The sequence below is a fragment of the Rhodnius prolixus genome, unplaced genomic scaffold (genome assembly GCF_049639745.1).
Source record: "Rhodnius prolixus isolate KJV_2025 unplaced genomic scaffold, Rpr scaffold_2, whole genome shotgun sequence".
Lineage (NCBI taxonomy): Eukaryota > Metazoa > Arthropoda > Insecta > Hemiptera > Reduviidae > Rhodnius > Rhodnius prolixus.
Genome location: NW_027411592.1, coordinates 50467138 through 50493389, shown reverse-complemented (window position 1 = coordinate 50493389; position 26252 = coordinate 50467138).

Below are 26252 nucleotides of genomic sequence, written 5' to 3'. Positions count from 1 at the left end.
CGCCTCCGTCCAAGACACCTCATTTGGTAGTTGGACGTAAAGCCAGCCTGAAAAAATAGGCAATTACTTTACTTTAGTTTTTTTTAGTCATGGAATTTGTAATTAATTATTTGTTATAAGCTGTGCGTAATTCTGTCACTAATCAATGGGTTGTTACGACAATAAGCAGGCTGAGAGCGAACCACGCTGTGTGCGGATCGTATCTTCACAGGAACAACAAAAGGTCCTCTCCTCTTTGCGTAGATTGCAATGAGGAGGAGGATTTCAAACATATAATAATGTATGTGCTTAAATCTATAGCAGAGCTAGCAATGAAATATGAATGTATTTAAAAGTTATAGATTGAATGCAAGAAAATTATTACAGAAGGATTTACGTGATTTTAATTTCGGTTAAGCTATAAGGATGGCAGGAGCACAGAGTACTGCTCCATCCATTAGCTGTAGTTTAGGTAAATAGTTGTATATAGTAGAGAGATGAATGTGTGAAACGAATGTATTTATAAGTAAGAATGGAGAGTGAGTGATATTCTAGTGATAAGCACCTAGACGATGCTGGCCTTATGGCGAAAGCCAATGCCAAAAAAAGGCAAAAAAAAAGTAGCAAGACAAACTATAACTTTTTCTTTTCCTATTATAATGTGCATTTGTATGTGACGATTGTTCAGAATAAAGGGCATCCTTAAGATGAATTAGAAAAATAATTTGGAATAGATTTATAATAAAGTGCCTATTTATTACTAATTATGAAGATGTAATATATATTTTAATATCATTTTAACACTAAAATTGTTACGAGTGAACGGGCCAGCATAAGGGTCTGTGACTTCTAATGAATTCTAAAAATATTTAATAATGAAAATTTAATGCGGTAATTTTATAAAATTTTAATAAAACACGTAAGCTTTTGCGAGGAAGTATGTTTCCAGAATTCATAGTGGCCCAAAAAATAACAAATTACACTCATGAAAGATTTTCCCTTTTTGAGTTAAGGTAGGTACTCTCTTCAATAACACACATACTCATGTGTATTGTATATATACAGAGAAATTTGCAGAAACTAGTTTGAAGTACTCCGGGCCACGTCACAAAACGAATATTTCCTGTAAAAAACCTAAAATCAAAACTGTGAAGAGAACGTAAAAATCAATAGAAGGCAGTGGAGCACATATATATAGAGAGAGAGAGGAGTTGTGCGGAAAAGATGATATATTGTTCTGTAGTAGGTAATCAGAGCAGTGTGATAGCACCACGGCTCAGCGGACAGAGAAAGGGAGACTCGATCACCTCCCCATGAGTAATTCACTATAAAGTGAAAAATTACTGCTGGGGCAAATCTAAGGGCTGTAACATTGCCTTGGGATGCGGCAATAGGGGAATATAAAAGGCGTGACCACTTCCTAATTGTTTCCTGGTCTGCATTATTGATATTGAATATCGATTTTTTTGTATATATTTCTATCTCTTCCAGTGTCCAACTTCACCCTCCTTCTCGCTCTCTATTTAGAAGAATGTGAGAATTGGGAATAAAGAATAATAAAAAAATCATGGATTCAATTATTTGTGAGACTTCCTATTTCATCCAGCAATTCTTTCCGTGTCCTATACACTATCAGCAGAAAAAAAAAAATTATTTCACAGTAATTTCCTTGTGCCGTCCAGTTTTGGCCACTTACCCAGCCAATTCCCTCTCTACTTCCAGGGATGGTTGAAAGAAAAAACAAAAAATACAGATTGGGTTATGATACAAAGATTTATAAAGGAGTACCTGATGATTATGGTTTTTATCAATGTTTGTGGTAATCCATTTCCCAGTTGGGCTTCGTGCCGCCATCTCGTTCATAATAACCATAATGTCAGTAGAATAGAGGTTATATGTTAAAGTCATCCTAACAATCTAAGCTATGAACCTTCCATGAACAGGTGACGATGTTTAAAACGATAATATTACGCTCTTATAATATTTAGTCAGTAACTGATAATTACTCATCTCACTTCGTTTTAAGTAGTAAAATAATTTGGTTTTAAAACTTGAGTAGCCTTGTCTAAAGAAATGGAGATTAAAATAAATGAAAACAAATGTAATTACATTACATTCTCCCAAAGGAGAACTATTCTTTAACCCGTTTACCTCAATAAAACCAAGTATCCTCCACTTGAACGACCTCGACTCTTTTCTTTAATTGCACAAGACGAAAATACAGTGAAACCTTTGAACAAACAGGAGGATTGATCAAAGAGGAAGTAGGCCATGTCTGATTCAAGCATATTATATCATAACCAATGAATTCATTACAGTGTGTAATTAAATTGTTGTAACAGTGTACATTCCACAATAAAAAAGTCTAAACCTTACTCCTCTGCCTGCAACAGATTGGGTTCAGTACCTAGGACTCTTCATGGACAAACGCCAAACCTTCAATCCGCATACAGGACATAAACGGAAAGAACTAAACAGACAATTCAAACTTCTCTCTAGACTTCTCGACAAGTGATCTAAACTTTCACTACAGAATAAACGACTTATCCTACACTATGATACTGAAACCTGCCCGGACTTAAGGAATGGAACTTTGGGGCTCAGCCAAAGCTTCCAGTATCTACAAAATCCAATCCTTCCAGTCAAAAACACTCCTTACTATGTATCTAACTCTACCTTGCACCGATATTTCCTTGTTTCCTATGTTTCAGAAGCTATAAGACCTCGTTATATTAAATTCCATACTTCAATTACCTCACATCCCAATCTTCTAAGTACCTCAACTTACTATTCTACCAGGAAATCCTCCGCCTGTTTTAATAGCTTCACTTATTGCAGAAATATACTGACTTAAATATTTCTGTTTCATCAAAACATCGAATTCTAGGGCTTCTATTTTTTTGTGAGCGCATTATCAAAATGTGAAGTAGTGAAACTTATATGCATGGATTTTTGTCTCTAAGTAAGTTATATAATTCAAAGTGTTTCTTGGTACATATATTAAACGATTGGTAAAGCATATTAAAATGTTTAAATGTGAAATATTATACAAAACAATAAAAGCAAACAATTTGATCTTGAATAAGTGGTATTATATTGTTGGCTAACAATAGTGAGCGAGCATTAAACATACTTAACTTATCATGTATTCCAATAAGAAAAGAAAATCGCCTAGACCACCAAAGTATAGCTCATTGTGTAATATAAGAAGTTATAAACAGAAGACCATGTCCGAACATCCGTAAGAAGAACACAATGATTGTTTGGAGACTGCAGGGAGTATGGTTTGCAGATACTATGGTAAGAAGTAGTCAACCAGTTTGGAATATAGATGTGAGAGTTAGACGTAAAATAACTTAACAGCCAATAGAACATGCATGTATCTGATTGTTTTGCTTAGAGATCTGAGATTGGTGTGTACTATCAGATATTGAATTCGCTTAATCCTTAGCTCAAATAGAGAAGTACCAGAAATCATTACATTACGTACATTACATACTCAATAACTTAAACTAAATAACTAAAAAATTTAAAGAACATAAAACAGATGGTTAGGCACATTGATTGATTTATTTTTTTTAACTATGTAGTAATATCTACCATTTATTCTCACCTAATTGAGGTAAGAATTTAATGTATTGGATTATTTAAACCGTTTTTTTATAAATTAATACAACGACCGCTAAGGCGTAACTACCATCAATTATCTTCATTTCTCCTGCAAGTTTGTATTTTAGGGTAAAGAGCCCAAATTTTGTCCCTCTATTTAAAACAATCGCCAAGTATTCACACTAATGGCAATTTTAAGAAAGCTACATTGAGGCAGCAGTAATCGTTTGGAAACGTCAACTCGGGGTACGGTTCATGTCCAGCCGAGTTTAGATGTGTTATATTTTTAGTTGTTATATTTGGTAGTGTTAAAGGTTAAAATATTGATGTTGCTTAGGGCATGTCACATATTGCCTTTATTTTGAAATTCTTCAACGAAACGCCAGTTCATTCATGTGTTGTTTCTATAGTGGTAGCCATCTTTAAAAATGTAATTGTTCCTAATTCTGTCCTCTTAAGTAGTCCAAATTTCGTTCCTGGGGACAAAATTTAGAACATTATTTTTATTTCATATTTGAAAAAGTTTTAGGAAACAGTTGATTATTTGCTTTCGATTTAGATGGCAAAACGTAAGCAATGGAATCCTAAGGCAGTGGTAGAAGCAGTGAAGGCGGTGAGAAAAAAATAAGTGGGATACAAAACGGCAGCAAAAACATATCAAGTTCCAAGAGCAACGCTGAAGGATTATGTCCAATCCTCATTAGAACCAGAGGATAAAAAACTACTAATTAAATTGAATTAGTTAACTGAAAGTGAAAGGAAGTCTGAATTAAATGTGTATTGAAAGAATTTTTCAGAATACGGAATCCAGACCAGGGAGAAGCTGAGATGTTCCGCTTCTTCAACCATATCCTTGTATTGTATTGAACATGTGAAATACTTAATTATCTTGTAGTACAAATTCAATATTCAAGAAAATTTACTATTGTAGTAAACTGATAAGAGGAATTCATGTGAGTGTTCAAACAGAATTATTTTTCCGCCAGAAACAGCAACTCTGTTGCCATTCCCAGTTAATTACAAGCAAGATCGTCGGGGGTCGACCTGCTACTCCGCAAATCTATAGTTGCCAAAGATATTCATATATGTTCTCTCAAATCAGAACGTTGGGTTTATTAACATTCTAGAATGATAAAGTGCATTTTGGTTAGCTGAATGAGCCCTTAAGGGAACTAACCTCACCCCGTTAGTTGGAAAGCCCAAACTATAGTAGATTAGATTCGATTAGGAACACGGTCATTACTAAGAGCCAATACCTTCTAGGAACCTAGTTCAAACATTAAACAATAAGCCATATTACTGATTACACTTAAACAAACATTACATTGCTGTTATTGTTTGTAATTACACAAGTGTTTAACTTTAATTAACAAATCTATAAGTACATCGCTTTGTTTGTACTGGGGTCCATTTAAGTTTTAAAAAGATAGTATTGGTGACAATGGCCATACAAGTAGCACGAGTATTTTTCTCTTTTTTTTTGTAGACAATAAATCAAAAGCATCGGGAGGTTATGCGGAAAAATGGGAACCCATTTTGTATTCCAGAAATTGCAAAAACGTAATTATAAAACATTACTCACTTCTGCGTGATTTACAATTAAACCCTTTGCTGAGTCGAGAATTATTCCATCTTTTTATTTTCATCAAGATAACTTGTAGTTTTACCCTGGCTGGTGAGTTTCGTATACGCCATACCATACAATGTGTATGGCAAAAACATAAAAATCAGCTGTGAATTTCAAACTTTTTAATGATCAAAATATTGTGTACCACTTGGAGAGAAAATGTAACTTGGACCGCTTTCTGTGAAAGGCTGAAAATCGGCAGGTTTACTAAATTGTCAGATAGATTCGGTTTACTTTCAACAATGGAAGTGACGGAGGGTTCCGTTTTTGAATTAGTAAAGTGGCAAAAAAAAGAATTACCACTTTTCGGGCAACTTTGCAATGTCTAGCAAGTGTAACTGATAGGCCTCTTTAGGTGAGCAATTTAAAACTGCCCCCAAATTTAATAATGGTTAGAAAAAATGAGAAGCAAAATGCAAAACTTACACACACTATAACTGGTTTTATATTATTACGCACATATTACTACTGGCGTGAAAAAAAAAAAATCAGTCATCGCTTAATTTGAAGGCGACTCATCAAGCGATGAGTTGGTCTGCTGGAATTTAGGACGCGTCAACTTTTGAGGTCGTTAGCGCCTGGAACTTTTTTTTTGTAGCATTCTAACGGCCTCTGGACAGATTTCTCTGGTCACAGAAAACTTTGTCCATCACCAGATATTGAGCTTTAAGAGGCAGCTGGATACGAATCCGAGACCTCCGCATTGGGAATCCAATCGCTAACCATTTAGTCAATAATAGCCTCCCTGCAAGGGATTAGCAATGAGGTTAGCATACTGGACTCCCACGCGGAGGTCCCGGGTTCGAATCCAGCAGCTGACCCTTAGATTTTCTCTTCCTAGGAGCTTCTTACAGCTCACTGTCCGGTGATGGACAGTGTTGTCTGTTGATGCGCCAAAAAAAAAATAGCTTCCCTGCGATATATTGTAAATTAATATAATTTAATTTTAGTCTCATAAAATTTTATCGTTATTATTGTCATAATCGCATAAAAGTGAAATCATTGCTTTCGTTGTTGATATCTTATTTTTTAGTTCTTTTTCTTCTTTTTAGATCTTTTTTTTAAAAACTACAGCTTCTAATGTAAGAGATTTTCTCTGAATCGGACCAATCTTTATAAACTATTAATTCTGTTCCCGTTCAAGATGTACCAGTTAATAATTTAGTATTAAAACTGCATATGATTTATCCCACAATCTTAGTGAAAGAATATTGGTTAATTTTCACAATTTGAAACATCTTACGAATATTCAAACTAAATAAATATTAATTTGCAGAAAATTAATGAAGCATTGGACTTTTTTGTACCCTCTCAATATAGGTACCTTGACCATACAAACATTTAAATCTTGAATAATGATCGCAAATCAGTTTATAATTATTGAGGCTTCACTGTGCACAAAATATATATCACAACCATTTAATTTGTAAATAAAATTTTGAAATCTGATGACATATGATAAGAATGGAAAGCGTGGAAAAACGATTAAAATACGAAGTGAAAGTGAATGCGGGAAATGTATTGTGTAAGTGACGCTTCATGGAGTTGACAGTAAAATTCCTATGTGAATTTTAGATGCAAAATAGTGTTTGTTGGGGGCTATAGTGTAGTTCGAGGAGGGTGGTTGCCGAGAGTGAGATAGCTGCCTGAGTGTGTGTGAGTGTTCAATGATCGCTGGAGGGGGGGTCTGTGAGATTGAGGGGGGGCAGGCGAAGTGGAGATAACTCTGGACACAGGTCGGCTAAAACAAAATGTTCTCATTCTGGGACACCAGAACAATAACTGACACTATCAACATCGTTTAATTACAGAATATTTAGGGGTCATTACTGGTTAAAACGGCACTGGACAGTTAGCAGTCAGGCCTATAAACCATAACAAGCCTGTAAACCAAACTTCTATTATATACATTTCCGTAAAGAGTTGAAAAATATGATTTGGATTTAGGTTTCACAATGCACCGGGTTTACAAAGATATTCCAATTGGAGTTACGAGTGTATGTACGCTAAAAGAATATTTTGCTGTACTTGAATCCTACCAAGAGAAGTACTGAAAAGTTTGGAAATTATGTGTAAATAAATACGAGTTTTAAACTTTACTAAACACAAAAAATGATTAATGCAAAATACAATCAAAAACCACTAAAAAGAAATGAAAAAGTTCAAATTGTTGTTCTTTTAAAAGAGATCAGCTGGATTAGATTTTCTAAAAATTTGTACAGAAAATATGCACTTTTTTGTTCGAGTTAATTTGTCGTAAAGTAGGAATTTCTCCAACTCATTTGATTCTAATATTAAAACTAATTCTAAGGAGGCCATCAAGATAAAAGAAATGAAAGTTATCAGAAAAAAAAAAAATGGCATTGTACAAAGGAGACAGTGGTTTAAGGGTAACTCTACTAACTGCAGCATCAATAAGTACATTGAGAGATAATCATGGAGTTTGTTAAACAGAATTGTTACACAGAATCAGTAAGAAATCTTCACCTATCTGTGCAGGCTCATGAAGGCGAAGTTATCAAGCAAACAGCAATGACATGTCCACGGTTGAAGAGGCCGAAATTATTAGGCATTTAATACCAGTTCTTATAAGATCTCTTCCGAAGAAGATATGGTATACTCTATCAACATTTGAATGTGAGCTTGTTTAAAAACTTTGTTTTTAATATTGTAAGGAAATAACGCCCAAAAAATGTTGCAATAAAATGTTTTATAAATAAATAATGTTAATGAATGAAATTTCATCATTTGCGATTAGATCGGATATTCGGCGAAAGCCAATAACAAAATGGCACAAAAAAATAAATAAATAAATCTATAATTTTGAAGAACCAATTTGTTTCATTTTCAAAAACTTGTGATCAAAACACAAAATCGAAAATTTGACAAACGATAGCTAAACTTCCTCTTAAAAGAAGTAAGAGAGAGTAAGAATGACAACAAAATAAAACATAACACGAAATTTACCTGGAAATATCAAGCGAATATAAGGTGCATTTTTATTAGAAAATAAAGTTATTCCACAAACTCAGAGTAATAAATATTTATTGGTAATACAGAAATGTTATGTATTCACACAGACAAACCTAAGATATACAGTATATTGTTCATACATTATTAAGTTGCTCACATATAGTGCTTTTATATATATTTATATACATACATATATATTGCTAGTCTTGAAATAGTAGAGCAGTAGATGGAAGAGTTTTGACGTGTTAAATATACATGTTTATACATATATATATGTTTGTAGTCCTCTGTGAGGATCGCGCGAAACCGGAAACTTGCTTGAAATTTAGGTTATGGAGTATTAAATATTAACAGAAGGAAAACTTCTTGTGTTTCCAGAGCGCCCAACGGTGCACATCTTGTCGCGTGAGGGAAGTAAAAGATAAACTATACCTTTATGTAAATGGTATAACAAAACAAATCCTGTAAATATTCTACTTATGTTAAATGTAATAAAAATTATTGCAGTTTCAACAGCCTTTATCTAAAATGACTGTATTCTCTTAGATTTATCATTAGGGCAGCAATAAATATTTCTGAATAATTAAGGATGTAAGAATATTAACATAATTCATTCAATGAAACAGAGATCTCTCCTTAAAATCAGTTTTAATTCAAAGAATTTAAAATAAAAATGAAACATTCATATTTCAGTAGATTACTTTTTATCTCACACCGATAAAAGAAATCTATCAAAGATCCAAACTTTGGTTTTAGTAAGCTATAAAACTAAACAACATGTTTAGCTTTAAATATTCCTCCCTACATAGCAAACACCCTACACACAGGAAATGACAATTTAGAGTAAAGCCTAAACAATTTCCTCCATTGAAATCACCTAAATCAATCAAATAAAAGTAATCGATCTTCAGAGTCTGTAATGAGTTCACAAAGTGAATCATGAGCCATAAATGAAATCCATAAGAGTCATTTGCAATTAATTATATGTTTATACATTAGGTGCTGTGTAAATTTAAGAAGAGTTTCATGTGTTTCGAAAAGTATGTTTGAAGACAATACTTCCGAGTAGAGTAGAAATAAGGGTGAGTTTACGTCATGTGCTCTTTGCGTTGCTTTGCTGTGCTTTGTTTATTTTTATTAAAGCAAAGAAATACCTACATTTGGTTTTATAGTGTCAAAAAAGGCTAAATGAATGAGCTGATCGGAGAAGCAGTCCAGATGATACTCCAAGCAAGGTTATTTGCTTCTACTAACAAGGTAATTTACTTTCAATTTCTTCGCAGTCTTTGGTGGTACAGCACGCTCAATTGACAGTGTGAGAAATTTTTCGGTGTATCTTTATATTATCAACATTTTTCGGATTTGATATTCAAGTAACATATTAACATATGGTTGGTTGTCTATCAACAGCTGAAAAGACAATGGGTTTAATAGTTTGGTAGGTTAGTAAGATTCGCCAAAGGAGAAAAACAACTACCATTATCGCCCTTTACGATTATTTCATTATTATTAATATTACCCAATGCAACATATAGTATGTAATGTTGGACTGCAATTCGCCGGTTAGCTCTGTTTTTGGTTTTTAATTTAAGGCGAGAAAACAAATAAAATAATTGTGCCCGGAACTTTTTCTTTCAGTGCAATGCCAATCATCAGAGAGTGAGCTGTAAGAAACTCTAAAGAGAAGAAAATCTAACGTCCAACTCAAGATCTCTGCATGAAAACCCAGTTTGCTAGCCAATCAGCTAATTATCTCCCAGTCTGCTTTTCAACAGTGTCATTTGCGCAGGGTAAATTGAAAAATCTCAAACTAATAATTTCTTCTCTATTCAGTATGATCTACACTTGATCTTTATTGTGTGTCTAGACACACTGATGGAACAATCCGCCACCGTATATTTTGTACTGAACCAAAATTTATATATTCTCCCTGAAACAAAACCAGAGCCACCTAATTTCAATTCAATTTGTTGTTTCAATTCGATTCCACAGAGTTGAAGCATCAATTCTGTTTAAGGAAATCAATAAAGAAATAAATTTATCAAAGGAAGAAACAAAAGAAAAGAAAATATCCTCCCAAAATTTCCTACTCCAACAAACTTTAATGGGAGATATAAAAGTTTTATAAATATAATTAAGAAGTTTTCTTATTTAATTATAGTTAGAATATATTTTATTACTACGAAGTAACTATGAAATTATAATATTAATAAAAAAGCAAGAATTTATTATTACAAACAACAGTAATTATAAAATTCATTTAAATTATTATAAATAATTAAATAGCAATTATTAAGGCTATACGGCTAAGTATGGTAAGGGCAAATTATTTTATTATTCACTTTAGCAAATGCTATGTTAGAAGAAAATTTCATTAATGGTTTTGTCTTTTGTTAATTATAATAATAATTAATTTATTGACAAATCAAAATAAAACAAATTTAATATTTATTTCGTTTCATAAAAATGTTTCAAAAAAATAATAAATAAATAGATTTTTACATCGAATATGATAGTCAAAAAGTAGTTTGTTCTTTAAAGTCTATTTTTTAGCGACTGCTTAAGAAGGAAAGAAAGTATTGCGAGCTTTCTAAATTGAGTTTCCACCAGAAATATGTTTTTAAAAAAAAGCTCTGAAAAAGCTTGTATTTAGGGCATCATCAAAAGTTCCAGAAAGATAAAAACTTGGTGTCCCGTTTTGAAGTTAATGTCACTTCTGATGGTGTTGGTTGGAGCCACGAGATTCGTTAAATTTATTTTTTTGTAAGATGAAAAACGTCGGGTTGTTTGAAAGGAAATCTTCAGCGTATTGTTGGCCTCCGGATAGTTTCTACCTAGTTCTAACCACACTGACCGTTAGCTGTAAGAATATCCTAGAAATGATAACATCAAAGGGCACACAGCAGATTTGTGTCAGTGACAAACTGTTATTTACTTTATTTTATTTAATTAATTATTTTAATTTAATAATTAATAATTAGACTGCTTTGAGTTAAATCTTCACTTAGGAAATATTTATAAGCATAGCAATATAAATATTTATATAACAACAATAACAAAAAGGACAAAAACTAATTTAAACTTATTCATTCATAAATATTATACAGTGAAATTTATACTTTGATAACTTGATTATGAAAATAATAATATGAGAGTGTATGTATGGACGAGGTAAAAGATGAGGGGTGAGCCGCGGTGCACAGAGTCATGGTGAGGCAAGCCTTGTAAAGTTATGTTGATAAAGTTTAGTGGGAAATTGTTATTCTAGGAAAGCGAGGTGGTTATTCTATGAAGGAAGATAAATCAATTGTTTAAGCCTAGGGGGTGCCACCGTGGGGCCTGACCTAACCCCCAGTTCCTGACTTCAAATTGACAAATATCTCTTTGCTAGGCTTTATCATGTTTTACTACTTCTACTAATTAACTATGCACATACGTGTACATAATAGGGCCAATAATTTTTGTAAAACTATTAAAATCTAAATTACAAATAATATTCTGCGCAATATTACTTTGAAATATTAAAATTGTTTAGCTATAAAATAAATCTTTATCAATTTACTCCATTATTTTTTAGCATTTTTAGAGTAATAGCTCAAATGAGGAAAGGATCAATGAAAGAAAATAAATTATTCACGTGATCAGACCAAATTAGACTACCGGAAATAAACTATTAGCAAAAAAGAAAAAAAATGTAACACCCAGAAGCAGTGTAGAAAGACTTCTTTCATTTCCACTTTATTTAATTAACCTTAAAATAGATTTCAGTTGGGGAAAACTGCATTCAGGCAGATTATTAAGAAGTCGCTTCCTCCTTTCTTCTTGTCACCGTCTGCACTGCAAACGGGGAAAAAAAATGGTCCCACCTACTGGGGGCACCCTCAGAAGATTTTTTCTAAGCCAATCGGCCCTCGTGTCACAAAGTAGCAACTTGAAAACTCACCCGGCTCTGGTTCTAATTTTGCTAACTCTGGCCAATTTCGATCTGAAAATTCTCTTCAACAAATGTTTTGACTACCCTATTTTCTTAATGCCGTATACTTTGAAAGCAAATTTCAATGCTTTAATAATCTGAAAGCAGATAAGAAAGTTTTGAACCTTACTATTATTAAAGCCTGTCAAAATATAAATTCATCAGTGCTGCTAGATTTCTCTGTAAACTTTTGAGCTTGGGACACTGGAGTGAACAGTCGGTTCTTCCCAACACAGAAGTGTATCAGCCAGCAGGATTTGAACAGGGATCTCTCGACATAGTCTAATGCATTACACTAACTAAATCACTAGTTAGGCCTCAATGAATGCCCCTTTGGAATTATCAATATTTTCTACCCCTAAAAGGAGCTGAAAAATTACCAATATTAAAGTAAATTGTCCGCAGAGAAACAAGAAGGCGTAAAAAAAAAGTTGGGAGACACAAAGGGTATTTCTTTTTTTAAATAAATTATTAAAAAAGAAAATTGAATTAAACAAAATTATAATGTAACAATAATAAAGTTAGTATTTTATAATCACTTCAGTGAATTGTGTACTTATTATTATAAAATATAATACTCTCGTATTGTTGTTAACCTCCATAATAGAAATATCTATATTTTACAGTTGAAGTTTATACCCATGAGATATTGTATAAAACAATTAAATATAACGTTGACGCATGAGTTATATTACATGGTAACTGTAGGAGAAAGAAGTAAACTTCAGGCGTTGAACAATGAACTAAAGAGGGTGTGCGTTAAGAATAGCGGACTGAGGAATAAAGATGAGTGGTGAGACCTAAAGACTGCTGAATTGTGAAGCATTAAATCTTTAGGGCGATGGTGGCCTGGGCGAGGGGAGCAGCTGGCAGCAATTAAACAAGACACTTGCCAGTCTTAACGCTGATTACAATAATAAATTTTAACGATAAACTTTAATATTTGATTCTGGTCTTGCAACCTTCTCCACAAATAGAAAAAAAAATCGAAGAAAAAATATAAGCAAGTTTAGTGTTTCAAACTCTTAAGGCATTCCAATAAATATCCTCTTTCCTTTTTAAACCTCCATCAATCGTCCAGAAACAAAAAAGGCAATTGTTTATGTTATTGATAACAGCAAGGAAAAGGCGTACAATGTGCTGATGTCAACGACCATTATCAGTAAAGAGAAGTTGTGCACATTATTCATATGTTAGCCAACGAAAATTTGGAAGCAGCCAAGAAATGGTTTGATATTATTCTTAATGAGCAGAAAATAGTAAACATTATGTTTATCTTAAGTAAAAACTCCCAACATTGTGCCATCAAATTTTTGGGAATTACCTTTTATAAACTAAACTAGCCTAGAATCATCATGTAAATGTGAGTGCAGGCAAGTTATCTAAAGTAACATACATATTGAGAAAACTAGGGAATGAATTGGAACTCCATGTAGTTATCATTGCTTTATTCTAGATGACTTATGGCATTCTGCTATAAAGCGCAAGTGCAAACGCCAAAATGATGTTCACGCTGAAGAAGAACGCAAAAAGAGTAATATTCAAGATCAGTACAAGGGAACACTGCAAACCAACACTAGCAAGAATTGAGACAATACTTCTTACCTATTTATACACAATTGCTTGTTAAACACAAGAGCGCCAGAATCGTTGTACCATATTTTCTTTATTTGCCCAGCCTTAAAACATTTTGAGATCTATTTATTTAAAAGATTATGAATGCTCCCTCAGCTCTCTTAAGTGATCTCCATTAAATTCAAAAAATTAACGATATTTATAAATATTTTCTTGACGCCATGTCCCTAAGGAATCTTACAAATTAATTATTTTCCGAGGTCAGTTTTATGTAATTCATCCTAAGTACTCCTTTTGTTTATTTTTATAAATTATGTTCTTTTTATTACCCAGAATTTTCTGTTCTATTTGTTTTTGTATACAGCATAATGCCTTTTGTTTGTTTTTATAATTTTGTAATTAAAAAGCCTTGTATTTTATTTTAATTCTAATTAATGATATCTTTATTTCACATTCTTTTTGTCATCATATTATTATATAAGATTTTTGTACTGTTCTTATTTGTAAAAACTTATGTTTAAACAAATAAATTATTATTATTATTGTTGTAGTATGCTGAACGAGAGGCAAAGAGAGCCAATAACTACATCAGACATCTATCTAAGAATTACCTTAAAACAAATAAATAGCAAGAATATAAAGGAATTTCTAATAGATAAATAAGAAGTTTTTCTATGAATGAATGGTTTTCACTTCCGGAATTCAACATCAAGTGGCCTGTTAGAAAACCTTCTGTGTTACGAACTTTGTGCTTGATTAATCATATTTTATTTCTGTGACGACCTTATACATTATGCAATGCGCCCTCAAGAATAAAGAAATAAAAATAATAGTCTTTTAGAGAGAGGTTAACTCAGTGGTTAGTGCAGTGGACTTGCACATCGTTGCCTCAGATCGAGTCTCTAGCTACCTATCCTTATTTTTTTCTTTCTAGCTACCTCTTGCAGTTCACAGAAATAGAAAGTGTTGTCTATAAGTGTGATCACTGTCCGCAGAACGGCATTTTACTGAAAAAGAATCGGACCCCAATGACCTGAATAGGTGCCGCGCCTCAATAGAAAATTTTTAAATAATAGTCTTGGTGTGAGTGAGTTTTTGCATTTGCTTTCGCCGTATAGCCATTATTAAGTAGAACCGCAAAATAAACTTAGTTTCAAAAATGTTTATATTTACTGGTGGAGAGCTACGAGATATCTGAGAACCTAGATGTTAGTGGAAAACGTTATGTTCTCGTTTCACGAGGGATCATCGCAAAAATATGAGAAACCCCATCCTCTATTAAGATAGCAATAAGTTAGACATTTCTGTAGTATTCATAACTTTATCTTAAAGGATAGGAATCTAAGAATCTAGTATTTACAGTACTTCTTAATTTTGCAAGTAATTAGCCAAGTAGCTAGAAGTCCTAGAATCTAATTTAGAATCTGTTATAATTACAAACAGGACCATACAATGCAATATTTCAACTTCTTTTACTAATTTTCTGATAGTTTGGAATGCTTGGCATGCCTACACAAGACGGGCTTATTGAAATGGCTAAAGCGATTACTATAAGAAAAAATTGGAACCGTGTTAGTTACATTTGCCCTTTTGTTTTCAACAATTATCTAATTCATTGAAAACACCAGTCAGATTCATTTTTGAAAAATTATTTCATAAATAAATAACCGACATTAACTGAGAATTTCAAATTATAGGAATTTTAAAAAAATGATTTACATAGGACAAAATAAAACAAATAATAATAATGGAATATATTCGCCGTGTAACACATCCTACATAATCTGATATGGCATTCCAAATAAAACTCTCAACATCCCTGGATTTTTCCAATAATCTCGTTAATAAATTCTCCCACATGTATGAATCCTGTTCCAGCAATCAGCGCATAAATCATTATAATACCAAATTCCTATTTTAATCTGTATTAATTTATATTTATTTTATCTTCGCCCATCATTTATTATTTTCTGTTTTTAAAGGTACCTTTTTCCCTCACTAAACAGAATCTTGTTACAAAATGAAAACTATTTGAACGTTTGAGTGAATAAAAATTCAATAATTAGGTACTTTGTGATATGCTAGGTGGTTATTTATACAGAAAGATAATATGCTAACGCATTCTGTTGGATGTACCAAATACTGATTCAACCAATTCACTTTTTTTTTAATTTATTTCCGATCCATTCACCCGTATTTTATGAACTATACGAGTTTTATTAAAGCGAAAATAAAAGATGTTATACAAGTATAATAGATCGTCAAAAAATGTCTATTTAAATTTTTAAGAAAAAATAAAAATAGTTTTTTTCGTTCTATTGATTTCACCAGACCACACTGTAAGAGTTAAATTTAGGGTTTATTAACGTAGGTGTGTAACTGTTCAATTTTGTAACAATGTGGTGGTAAGAAAGTAGAAGCCGCCCAAACTTTAAAAGTACATTACAGTGCTAATATTACCTAGCAATGTAGGAGCTTAAGACTTTAAAGAGGAATGGTCCTTCGCAGGAAAGTTGGAAAAAGATGTATGAATGATTTGAGTGAACAGAATAAAATTAAAGGCCAATTAAGTGTTTGTTATCAATTAGAGTACATTTATATGAATCTACCCATTCGATTAAAATATCAAAAATGGGATGAACAAAATTTTCCTGTGATTAATACCATTAATAATTGTGAACGTTTTCTTTCCTTTGTGTTGTGTAGGAACTGTGGCTTAATTTATTGAGATTAATTTTTGTTAGCAATTTAAAGAATCATTGCGGCTGGGTATCCATGAAAGACTTAGAATTTTTGAGAAGTTATACCTTGGTTAGTCTCTAACAACCCGGCTTCCACTTCTTTCTCTGGGAAGCCGTGTTTGTTCTTCACCGAATTCTAATAAGAAGTAAGGATATTCGCCTTTAATGCAGATTTTTTTGTTAATCAATGGTGATGATGTAAAAATACCTGACAATGAACTTCACCTTTAAGAGGAATCTCTCTTTAAATCTTGAATCTAAGAAGATTCTAAGATATTTAATTGTTTCAACTTTAAGGCAATATGGCCGCAGACGGGCAGACTTCTAATCGTTAGCGTTTTCTTTGACTCTTCTCAGGTAAATATAAATTTAATTTGTAGAACTAATTTAAAATGGATTTAACAAAAAGAAAAAAACAAGGATAAACATAATAAAAATATAATTGAAAAATGAAAAATAATTTAACAAAAGTTAAATTTTTATAATAATGATAAGAGAGAAATGCTGAGATTCAGATAGAATGTAATTAGATATGGTTACTTTCTAAATGCTAGGGTTGATTACAATTTTTATTAATTACTTGCAATACCATTAACGAAAGAGGAAAGAGGCGAGGGAGTGAATGCCACACTAACACAGGTGTAGCCAATTACTAAAAAACACAAAGTGCTCGTTAGTAGAAATATGTATAATAAAAAAAAAGAAGAGTCGCGCAGTTCTGGGCTGTTCTTGCTAATACTCCCTGGAGCTACGGCTGTAGAAATAACATTTACCCGTGGAGTGTGGTGGGAGAACTTATCTGTTTTGTTAAAAGGTAGAAATGTAAAAGAAGATAAGGCAAACTAGGGTATATTGTAGATAAAATTACATGTCCTACAATTAGAAGGTAGCCTCTTCTGCTTCCCCATGTCCGATGTTGTTCTGATTTCTTTTATTTTGTAAATATATATATATATATATATATATATATATATATATATATATATATATATATATATAACTAATAGCTACAGTAGCTTAAACACCAGCTGCTAATAGCAGCCTACATACAATAGCTACCACTAATGAGCACAATGTCTTCTCCATTTGCTGCTTTATCGTTCCATGTTAGAACGCTTTATGACTTACCGCCTATATTAATCAAACTAAATCCCCTCAGCAAACTTATTGTATGGGTAGAATTAAAATAGCTATATCCATTATAAAATTTAAAGTTTCACAACGTGCATATTTCATTATTTTGGCAGGCTGATTTCCTAAGCACAGGAGATCAAGATGTAAGCTGCAGGAAGATATCTCGAAATAACCTTACTTTTTCAGGCGCAGTACAAGAGGTAAATCCAGTTCAGTTTAGGGCACAGCTTACCAAGTTTTGTTATTATAAATTTAAAGTTAGAGCTGTAGTTAAAGAAAAACAAGCAACTACACAAAGTAAGGTTTATGTTCTTATAACTGATAATAAAGAAATGAAAGGAGTAAATTGGAAAAGGCGCAAAAAAAACCTCTTTTACAGCTTCTTTAAATAGTTCCTCTTCTGTCTCATTGCTTTAAACCAACAGTAGCGCCCTTCTTCTCCATTAAGAGAGAACAAATAGGCCACACAGACAACAGGATGAACTACAAACTCTTCAATCTAGAATCTTCACAATATTAAGGATACTTTTAAAAGACCAATCGGGCGGATAGCCAAAGAAATGTCTGTCTTATTAGCTGAGTACTGTTCAAGATTGATGAGTATTGAATGATATTTATTAATATTTCTAGATATTTGAAATCCAAGGTACAATTACACCGAAATGAGGGGAGACTGTCAGTAACAATGATCATGAAGTGTCAGTCTAGAAGCCTAAAGATGATAGAACAATTTACGGGTTGCGATTCTTGACGACAATGCTTGTGCATTGGAAAGTTTTATACATGCTTCAGTCCTTGTTCCAGAGCTCTGGATTTTTGCAACAACATATAATAAATTTTAAAAAAATATTAAGCAAAAGAAAACCTACTCTTAATTTACAAAGAAATTAACCCCCGCTATTTTTATATTAGGCTTTACTTTTCATCAGAACAGTACATAAAATTATGTAGATCCTGTTTTCAATGAGTATGTTACTCCATAAAATTATGAAATGCTCATGATAATAAATTCAATTCTTAAGATGAAATTATAACACGCACATAGCATATTTTTATGTTTTCTGTATTCTAAAGTGTTTCTTGATTTTTATTTATTTTAAATGCTTAAATGTTTCAAAGAATATGAAACAAAATCCAAGCTACATAAGTGATTGATTAACGACTATTTCTTTTAAAAGAAATTCTCACTGAAATTAAGAGTAACTGAAATAAGATTAATCAAATTGAATGACAAAAATAATCACATTGCCTATAAACGGCAAATGGATCAAATAATTTTAATAATAATGCACCCTATTTCTTTTTTGAAATGCCCATGAACATTATAACGATCAATGCGCTGAAAATTTCCAGTAAAGTAAAATGAGAATTAGCATAAAATATTTTCAGAAATTATTATAGAGAATGATATTGAAACTGATCTTAGTTCTGATAGGAAACAATGTTCTATTTTTAGACTCCGTACACTCTTTAAACAAACAAGTAAAAGCCGACGATTTAAGAAAACTAAATTAACAACGGAATAATTGGGTGATTTTCAACCAACTTATTATTTCCCTTCATTTCATGGCTCTATTTTCAACATATTATTTTCTTCTGGCTAGCGATAACAAAATTGGGTATAATAATCAAACAAAACTACTTATCTTTCAACACTTGGAGTTCCTTAATTATGTGTTTATACTTATTTTCTATAAGAATTAATGTAAAATTTATAATACATATTCCTTCTAGAATGGTTCGAAGGCTGACTCTTTCAAACCCTCGGTTGGAGTCGTAAATTAATCTACCTCACGTTTTATTTGTACAAAGAAATAAACCACTAAGTGCATGGAATGTTCGACTGTAAAGGGTTCGAGAAGTACCAGAAAATTCAATCTTATTAGATTTCCAAGCAAAATGCTTAAAAAAATTTTTTTAATAAAAAACAAGAAAAAATAATTGTTTTCTTCTTCTTCTTCTTGGGCATATTGGAATGACATCATACTGAAGAAGAAACGTGCAGAAGAATACTTCTGCGAATTGAGTATGCTCCTGCTATCGATAAAAATTTTTGTAGAAAGCAGAGAGAACAAAGAAACCAATGAAGAAATGGACGGAGACTTCAGTATTTCTCTAAACGTGATATCATATCACTGTGTTAAATTATTAAAACTGCCCGGTAGGGTAATTTATAAGGGTTGATGGTAATAATATGTGTATACATATATTGTATATTGCACGAAAAAGCGTAACGTTGAAAAACACCCAAATATGACCATATTTCCGCGTTTTCTTACAATATATAAAATTCTCAAATTTTATTTATCACATAACTGTTACAAGTTATTTAAGCAGCTCCTCATTTATTGATACATGAAATAAAATATTTTGCTTCTAAATGAATACCTGAAATGAGTCTGTTTGAGGAGGAAGACTTGCATAATTAGATTTTATTTGATACGAGTATAAACAGGCCTCAAAGTGCTTAGTGAACCCCACCTACTTGGAATATAATAAATGGTTACAGATATAATATTCCTATTGATTGTTGTATTTATTTTAACCTGGTTAGTTATATTTAATGTTACAAAAATATTAAATTAAGGTAAATCTAGGTATTATATGTGTATTAAAGTTAATTAAAGATAAGCTAGGAACTTATGTTTTATACATTAAAGTTAGATTAAGAATAAATTAAAACAACCAAGTAATTTAATCTTGAATAAGTGAACAAAAATGCAATGAAGTATGAAAAAAGGATCAAATAATAATACGAACTAATGAATACAAGATAATTGTATAGATAAGAGAAACCTTTTTTTTCGCTCGAAAGCCCGATTAACTTCTGCCTTTCTACAGATCTTTTCCCATCTCTCTCCTCTAGGTGGTAGAAGTATTCCCCAAAAGACATGACTTTTAACCTCAAGAGATCTTATTCATAACTTGACGTACAGTAGCTGTGCAATTTAGATAAATTCTAAAATGTATGTTTCCTCCCTCCTCTTTCTATTTTCATATATTTTACATTTGTAATAATTTTGGAGCAGTAAATATTATGCACACGTTCAGGTTTAGAAGTTGTGGAATACTTGTATAACTGCTTTCGGACAAGAATTCAATTTAACCAGAAATGCCCCAGTAAATTCCACAATATTTCAGGAATAAATAGACCTGGATAGGGGCACTTTCTTAAAAGGAAGTGTGCTAAGTTAGGGCAAGAGGCTTTAATAAATCTTTTGGTCGCAATATCCTGGAAAATAATCCATTTTAGTTTATATAAATTAATGTATAATTTTCTACTTACAGGAAATGTTCAATAAATATCTCAGATGTATCATATTATATATGCATATTAGATATGAGGAGTAAATGCATATAATGACAATGAGTTAAGCTATTGCAGCTGTATATACCCAATATATAAAGATGGCACGAGGATAATGTGAGTGTTGGTCTGAGTGAAGATAGCGTCCAGTATCAGGTCGAACTGCTGCGAATATCCATCGTCCTATTGCAGGGGTCGGCAACCTATTTTAAGTAGAGAGCCATATTTCCTTAAATAATTTTAATAAATCTTACCAAGAGCCGCAAGGATGATAGTGTAAACAAACTCTGTAGATCATTTGTATTCACAAATTATTATTTTATGATATTCAATAACATTTAAATGTTTTATATATTTATTTTCACATATTACAAAGTAAATAAACAAATAAATAACTAAACCTGTGTTTAAATGAAAAGTCGGCAGTTTCATATAATTACGTACTTTATTTTAATATAATTCCATTCAATTTCGAACCTATCACATTTAAAATTATTTTTTAAAAAATACCTTTAAGAAATGGTATTTTCATTCGTTTCAATAAAATTAAAATATAAAATATATTTTGGACAGGCTGAAGAGCCACACAATTTGGATAAAAGAGCCGAATGTAGCTCGCGAGCCGCGGGTTGCCGACCCCTGTCCTATTGTGTACGGCTGCGGCCAGCTCGTAAACCACAAACACACTGATGGACATTAGCTTTCTGGCGAACCCTATTTTGAATATATTATTGATGAGTAAAAACCTTTCTTTTATAATATGGAACCCATTCAATTCAAATTGTCTTTAACATTCTCAATGTTTTATTGGTGTGCCTAGTACACTAGATGCAAAACTGCCTATAATTTCAAACAATACAAATGTCATAAAAAATAATATATCTTTTCTCTTTCAGAATGGTAAGTTTATTATTATTTTAGTAACTTGAGAAGATCATAAATATAAAGGATATAATGGTCATAACTGCAGTTTCTTAAACAACAACAAAAAATCTAAATATGAATAAATTAAATTTAACAAGACAGAATATCTGGTGTTCTTTTTTAAAAGAATTGCCTAAAAGTGGGGTCTGGAAGTTAAGCTGCCCCTATTAAAAACTTTTTTTTACAAAATAATTGTATAAATATAAAAATCATCCAAAAACAATTGTTGTTTTGCTAAGGCACCTCAACTGTCATAGAATCTCTGAAACTGATTCTTAGGGGAAAAAATAGAAACATTAGAAAATTTAAACTTTCTGAGCACAAAAAAAAAAAAATAATTGTAAAAGTTATTCTTCCTAAAAGTAACTGGCTGAATTATGTCATAAAGATAATAAATAAGTTTGTAATAGTATAGTTAAGATGACATTTAATTATTTCCATTTTCTTCAACACATGTTCCGCACATAATTGCCGCTCTTTGTTAGAACAGGAAGGTTTAATGAGACCTGAATAAACCCAAGCAACATTTGGTGGCAGCAATCTAAAGTATTGATTTACTCGGTTTGGTCAACTAGTTTTTTGGAAATAGTTTTCCTAGACCCTAAGAATTCTTTAAAATCACTAGCTACCTTTTTGGATAAAACAACAGTCTACATAAAAAAGGTTGTGTATCGTTTCTGCTTCATGCACATGAGGAGATAACACTTATGAAATTAACTGCTTAAAGAGTTTTTTGAATATGAAGGCTGACCTGCTACTACTTCGGATGCCTTCAAAAAGAATGTTAATGGAGTTTGAATGAGAAAACCTTACCAAATTCTCTTCTATTTTTTTCAAGTGAGAAAGTTGATTCATCAATTGCTGCCCGAGTATCGTTACGTCTTATTGCGTAACTCAACCAACCCGCAGAGCCACGCCCTGAAGAGGACAATATATTTGTCGAAACGTTGGCAAAAAGACGAGCTGTTTTATTTGACCGATTCCTCGCAAATCTTCCATCCTAAGTTTGACAATTTGCGGTCACGAAAACTATACGAGGGTCGTTTGAAAAGTCCGTGCAAAGTCAGAGAGATAGCACTACTGAAGCGTAACGAGGTTATGTTTAGTTAATAGCATCTCTTGGAAGAACACACACCAAGTTTCAGCCAGATCGGTCTATTTCTTTGTGTTTGGCATTCGTTTGAATCGAGGAAGTCGAGTGATTTTCAAAAAATGGACGAAAAAGAATTTCGTGTGTTGATTAAACACTACTTTATGAAAGGCAAAACGCCTCAGGAGACTAAAGAGAAGCTTGATAAACATTATGGTGACTCTGCACCTTCGATTAGAACAGTTTATAAGTGGTTTCAAAATTTTCGGTGTGGCCATATGGGCACAAGTGACGCTGAACGTTCTGGACGCCCTGTTGAGGTTACTACTCCAGAAATCATTGATAAAATCCATGATATGGTGATGGATGACAGAAGAGTGAAGGTGCGTGAGATTGCTAGTGCTGTGGGCATCTCGAATGAACGGGTACATAATATTTTGCATCAACATTTGGACATGACAAAGCTATCCGCAAGATGGGTGCCGCGATTGCTCACGCTTGACCAAAAACGAAATCGTGTGAAGTGTTGCAAGGACGGTTTGCAGCTGTTCCAGAAGAATCCGCAGGACTTTAAGCGTCGTTTCGTCACTGTGGATGAAACATGGATACATCACTACACTCCTGAGACCAAAGAACAATCTAAACAATGGGTTACCAAGGGGGAATCTGCGCCAAAAAATGCGAAGACCGTTCCTTCGGCCGGAAAGATTATGGCGACTGTCTTTTGGGATTCGCAAGGAATAATCCTCATCGACTATCTGGAAAAGGGTAAAACTATTACAGGTGCATATTATTCATCGTTATTGGACCGTTTGAAAACCGAGCTGCAAGAAAAACGCCCACGATTGGCCCACAAAAAAGTCCTTTTCCATCACGACAACGCACCAGCTCACACCTCAGCAGTTGTGGTCGCAAAATTAATGGAAATAGGGTTCCAACTCGTTTCACAACCCCCCTATTCTCCAGACTTGGCTCCCTCGGACTACTATTTGTTCCCCAATATGAAGAAATGGCTGGCGGGAAAAAGATTTTATTCAAACGAGGAGGTGATTGCAGAAACGAATGGCTATTTTTCAGACTTGGACAAATCCTATTATTCGGAAGGGATCAACAAACTAGAGCAGCGTTGGACGAAGTGTATAAGCCTAAAAGGAGACTATGTTGAAAAATAAAAAAGGTTTACCCCAAAAAATTAAGTAGTTTTTATTTTTGCACGGACTTTTCAAACGACCCTCGTATATTCGTTACGTCTTATGATAAATCAGTGTTGTATTTACATGTGAGTGTAAGGTGCAAGTTACAGTCAAAAAAAAAAAAATTAGTGTACACGTTAGCGACTATGGCTAAAATCAAAAAAATTTAACACATATTTCCTTTGAGTTTCTGTCTTTCTTCTTTCTTGCAAGTTCTGAGGAAGAAGTAAAACTTAAAACCAACAAATCTAAACCTAAATCTACAAATCTTTTCCCTTGAAGAAAGCTTGATGGAAAATTTGCCCTGAAGTAATTTCATTGAAGTATTTTCCATTGTAATTCTGCTAGGACATTAAAACAAAATAATTTGATGGGTCTGCTATTGAGAGCAGTCCTTTGGAAGATGTTTTACTGTAAAGTTAGCACTGATCAGTGTTGTAAAAATAATGACGCTCCTTAGTGTTTGTAACTTTTAAAAGTAATACTTCTTTTTTCTCTTTTTTAATAAAAGTAAAAAAAAAGGAACAACTTCACTTACCATTGTGAAATAAAATAAGAAGAAAAAAAAGGGGAAGGTATGTGTCTTATTTTGAAGAGCTTGTAGTGGTAAAAGTAAAAAGTGTCTGAACGAGGAAATATTATGTAAAAAGCAAGAAAAGCTCAGAGAGATGCAAATGCTTTGTAAAATATACCCTCATTTGTTAGCACCTCTCCACACTTACCAGAGTTCATGGACGGTTTTCAGATAAGAAATAAAAAAAGAAGACAAAAACTAAGTAAGCCTTTTTGGCCTGTTACAGTTAACTTGTAAGAGAAGGAGAGAGAATAATGTGGGGCCGCCTTTTTCTTTAATCACGCGACCATCTCTTCCACATCATTCCAAATCCCCTTCATCTGTTAACTACATCACACGTGCTACATCATCCTTTCCATGTTATGTACGTACATATTTCTACTTTGTTCTAACTTAACAAGAAGGAAGTTTTTTTTTTTAACCACTTTCTCCCGAGTGGTAATAAGTGCGGTAGACGAAAAAGTGATTTTTACTAATTGATCTGTGTGAATCTGTATACACCCACCTCTCATTACTCATACACTGCAGGAAACTTCAACTTTATTTTAATTTTGGTACAACCAGAAAACGCGTTAATGGGATTTTGGTCTTAGTCGTTCTATCAGATTGCCATTTTCTCCAATTTGGTTTCCACGATTTCCTTTAAAGCACTTAATTTCATTTGAATCATTTGCCAAGAAAATTAAGAGCCATGAGATTTTCAGATGTAGGGCTTTTCTCTCCCACAAGTAAGAAGGGCAATTTTTGGGACAGCAATGTTAGGGAAATTGAGAAAAAAAAAAACTAAAAAATAAATTCTAAGACGTCTTCCCAGAGGATTTTCTCCAAGATGAACAGCATGTGTAAGCACCCACGTATATCTGATGCCATGTTAACATGTTACAATGGCTGAACTAATTTAGATTAAAGAAATATTAGAGGTAAGTATTAATTAAAGATTCACAACACACTCTCTACAGATATGTACATTTTGTTTCAGCTCGGTGGAAAGAGGCAGCCTACCGCAGTTTAACACCATCACTGATCGTACATTGTCAGCTCTAGCCATCCCCTCTTTATAATAAATTAATAATCAGACTTAGGAAGCAACCCAAGCTTCATGAAATGTTAATCTATAAATTACTACTGCCTCTCACAACAAGAACATTTCATTCAGTGTTAAAATATATAACTCATTAATCTTTTCAAGTATGACGTCTATATTGTAAAACCATATTTTCCATCTATTTAAAATAACTTGATTTATTGGAAAGTTTACTTTACTGAAATTAAAGAATTTAGTATTCAACACATACTAAAAAATCTTTTCGAATCTTGGTGGCCCACAGGGCTTCAACTGTATCGTTTTCTTCACAGATAAACTGAATAAATTTAGTTATTTTATTTTTTGTGGACAAGGAAACATAATTCTATAAATACTACAATTCTAAAAAATTAAAAAATACTAAAAATTCCTTAAAGACTAAAAACCTCAGAAACATCCGAATTTTAGCCTTAATGAAACCGAAGAGCGCTTATCAAAGCACCTAGTGATACCCGTTCTTTCTACGTAC